Consider the following 4,459-nt stretch of genomic DNA (forward strand, 5'->3'; position numbering starts at 1 on the left):
TATCTACATCTATGTTGTCACTAAGCGGGGCAGCTACAGACAAAGGGCATTCTACAGTTATAGGGTTCCTACCCAATCTCATGGCAAACACTGAGGAGACAAATGAGTGCGTAGCACCCGAATCTATCAAAACACGAGCCTCATAGGAATAGACTAGAAGAATACCTGCCACAACTGCATTGGAAGCCTGAGCATCCTGGTGGGTTAGGGTGAAAACCCAAGCTTGACCCCTACCCTGCGTTGTAGAACCCTGATATTGACTTTTACCTCCTGACCTGCCTCCAAATCCACGTCTTTCTTGTCCTCGGCCCTGTTGGCCATTGAACTGACTGCCTGCCATGCTGGAAGCACCAAGATACAATTGACGAGGAACATTTGTAACAGAATCCTGTGACCTCATCTGTGGCTCGCTGAACACTGTACATTCTCTAGCAAAGTGACCCTACTGGCCACACTGGAAACATACTCCTGAACTCATCATACAAGGTCCTGAATGTCCGCTTCCACACTATGTGCATGGTGCAAAGGAGGATCCTGAACCAGACTCAGAACTGCTATAACCCGAACTATGACCACTGCTGGATCCGTACCTTGGTCTAAATCCTTGAAATTTGTGTTTAAAACCACCCTTCTTGTTGCTTCTACCTCTTCCTCTGTAGTGACCTTGGCCGCCACTATCCGTGGTACCCCTGTAGGGAACACCTGAAGAACCTTCTGCTATATTTTTCTTTGCTCTTCCACTGTCATCTCCTGTATAGCTAATCTCAATCTGTCAGGCATGATCAACTACCATATCAAAAGACTGATCATACATCATGGCCAGATTTGCATACCTCTTATCCATCCCCTTTAGGAACCTTTTTACCTTCATACTTTCTGTAGCCACTACTGTAGGGGCATACCTGCTTAGTTCCAGAAATTTTGTAGCATATTTATCTACAAATCTGCCATTCTGCCTTAAGGCCTCAAAGGCCCATTACTTTTGATCTTTGAAACTTTCTGGCACAAACCTGTTGATAAACAGTTCCACAAACTGGGTCCAAAATAATCCCTTAATACGAGGTAGTATGTAGTCTATCATCCACTGTCTTGGCACTGGCCCCAATACATGCTGCACACACTCTATAAGCCTCCTATCAGTCAACTGTAACTCCATCCCTGCTTGTTTGCAAGAATCCAAAAACCGATAGGCATTGTCTGACACATCATAAGTACCAGGCACCAACTTCTTGAAATTAATTATTTGTTTGTAAGGTTCCCCTCTTGGTGCGGTGGACTGCTGCTGTTGGGGAGGGTGGACCATATACTGTGCCATCATATCGATGGTTCTCTGTAATTCAGCTAAGGTAGCTGCCATTGGGTCCATGGGACCCTGCGCTATAACAGACTGATCCTGAACTGGTGGCAGCTGCTCTTCTACTTAAGCAGCTCTAGGCCTCCTACCACGCCTCCTCGGGGTAGTCTCCTCATCCTGTGCCGACACCTCATCAGGCACATTCGGTTCTGGAGCAGTGGTAGCTCTTCTACTTCTATGCATTTTCCTGAAATTCAGCAGCATTAGCCCACAAAATTTTAAAACGGCATGTTACATAGCTCTATAGACTTATATTTATATACAATTATATAAAGCAGAAATTAGAAGCAAAGATGACAATGCAAGACCAATGTGGACCCTATTCTCCGCATATGACTCCTATTAGACTCTTCCCAACACTTTAAATAAATATTCCCTTTGAATCTGGAGCCTAGGCTCTGATACCACATTTGTTACTACCCAACCTACGGGCCGGACCGACACTAGGACCTGGATCAGCCTAAAGCCCCCGAGGCTCGTGGTAAGCCTAACTATTCCTCAACCCAACTCTAAGGCCCATTTGGGCCCAATTTCAATAATTCAATCAGACGGAGTCTGGCCATAAAATGGACCATTTAACGGGGAGTTTTTGACTCGCCTGACCTGTAAGCACAATATATAGTAAATTGGGGGGCTCATCTCACCCTCCACATAATAAAAAGGTCATAACTCAAATGGGAGCTCAGCTCCCTCAACCAATCCCATCATGCATACAGTTAATAATCTTACAGGTCTAATATAACTTTTATAATATAGGCCCAAATAAAATAAGTGCTTCTAACTCATGCGGAGTCTAAAATTTAACTCAATTGTACAAAATATATTAAATACTATTAATGGATCTGCAAAGAAGAATAGCAGGTTAGCCACAATAAATAATCCCCCTGTAGCCTAGAAAAATAGATGAACAGGAGTGAGCATTCGACTCAGAGAGTAAAATATCAATTTTAACCATAATCTCTATAGCTATCTAAAGCTAATGCACCCTGTGGAGTGAAATGCAACATCGTCATAATTTTCATATCATAACAGCAAAAAGACAATTTGGAGCACTCACACACCCAACACTATCAAATAATACATATATAGGAGCTGACCCCCTATACAGCCCTCTTAATCCAACCTCTACCAGCGAGTGTCTCTCAAGCTGGACTTTCGCTTAATAAACTAAATGCGGGGTCCCAATGAGTGTCTCTGAAGCTGTGTCTACCCCGAAGGATTGGGTCCCAGCGAATGTCTTTCAAGCCGTGTCTACCCATCCTGTCCATATCCAATACCATACCACACGCACGCCACACACCCACACTGCTCCAAATTACCACAAACAACATCCATGGCACTTCAACAATTATGAATGCAATATAAAATGTGCCTAGTATTTAACTATATAGATACATATTTATAAGTGATGCATGGATATGTTTGAACATATAATAATATCGAAATTACAATTAAAATTAATATTTTACTCACAGACTCAACCGAAGTCACTATGGCGGCTGGGCGGAGGAGAAAGGCTGTCTCGGCTCACCTGACAATTTTATTACAATTATTTAATACATTTGACTCAAATACAAACTAAGAAAAGACCAAAGATGTCTTAAGTCGTGCCGAAAATCTGGCAGAGTCTCTCCTATACTTAGGATGTACCCAACCTGCAAAAGGGCTTAAAACGCACTTCTATATCCATACACCCACAACTCAATCACTTCACATAGCCCCTCCTGGGCCCATCCAAACAGTCAACAGTCACAATATGAAAAAGTACAGTTTAGTTCTTATAATTAACCCTTTTGCAAACACTACCCAAATGAGCTCTAAAATTCTAAAACTTTGCCCCGCGGTCCTTAGTATTATTACTAAGCCAATGCAAGAGGAATCATAATTTTCTGAGCTACCATTAATATTTTATGGATTTTACAATTAAGAAAAAGTAAGGTTCCGGTTTACCTATGTCGATTCTGACCCCGGGAACGCACTCGAGACGTCTGACAACGGTGGGGTAGCCAAAATCTCGATCCAATTCCAGGACCTTTTCGGTAGCCTGTCTATCCAGCCCGAATTTTACAGACCCGGACAACCATTGAATTTTTTCGAATTGAAGGTACCTACACGAAGCCCACAATACGGGGGTTAGTGTATAATTTTTATGGAATTTTTTAAGCTCATTTAGTGCTCGAAAAAACATTACGAAGTTTCGTGGGACCCACCGAAAAATGGTGTCGAAAAATTTTGAAATTGGTATTGCCGCGAAGCTCTCGACAAGTGGAGCACTCTGGTACTCTCGGTTTTCTCGTGGGGTTCACGGTTTGCTAGAAATTTAGCCCAAAAGTCGAAATGGGCTAAAATTTCTCGAACAAAAATTGAGCAAACCGCTCGATGAATTTTGGTGTTCTTGGTGTCTATGAAAAGATCTTGAGGTGTAAATGAGGTTTGACACAAGACCCGGTCCAATTGGTGACCGGATCGGCCTAATTTTGGCTAGGAAGGCGAAACGGCGTTCTGCTCGAAAGGGAGGTTTCGCGTGACTTTTCCGGCGGCCTGGAGCATCTACGGGTGGTGGGGAGAGGCTGGGGTGGCGCGCCGGAGAGCTGGGAAGGCTAGGGCGGCTAAAGGAGGAGAGAGGAGAGAGAAAATAGGAGAGAAAGAGGGAGTGTCGGGCGCGCGCGCGGAGGAAGAAGGAAAGGGAAATGACCGGTCTGATTCGACTAGTCCGATCCGGTCTGGTTTGATTCGGCTGATCCGATTTATGATACAAATTTTTAAATTTTTACTCTGCCTTGGGACAAAAAACGAGACCTAAAAATTTCGAAAAAAATTCTAGAAAACTCAGAAAAATTCATAGAGTCCAAATATATTTTTAGTTTTGCCACGTGGTCTTTAAATTAATTTTTAAAAATCATCAAAGTTTTATATTTTCGGAAAATCGAACTCGATTTCTAAAATCTGAAAATTTTTAAATAATTTTCTAAAATTTAAATAAAATAAAATATTAATATTTACCCACAAAATAATAAATTTAAAAATTAAGGGTGTTACATAAAAAAAAACTCAAAAAATAAAGGTTTATAGCCTACAACAAAAATCCTAGAGCAAAGAAGAAGG

The sequence above is a fragment of the Hevea brasiliensis genome, chromosome 8, assembly GCF_030052815.1.
Source record: "Hevea brasiliensis isolate MT/VB/25A 57/8 chromosome 8, ASM3005281v1, whole genome shotgun sequence".
NCBI classification, from domain to species: Eukaryota; Viridiplantae; Streptophyta; class Magnoliopsida; order Malpighiales; family Euphorbiaceae; genus Hevea; species Hevea brasiliensis.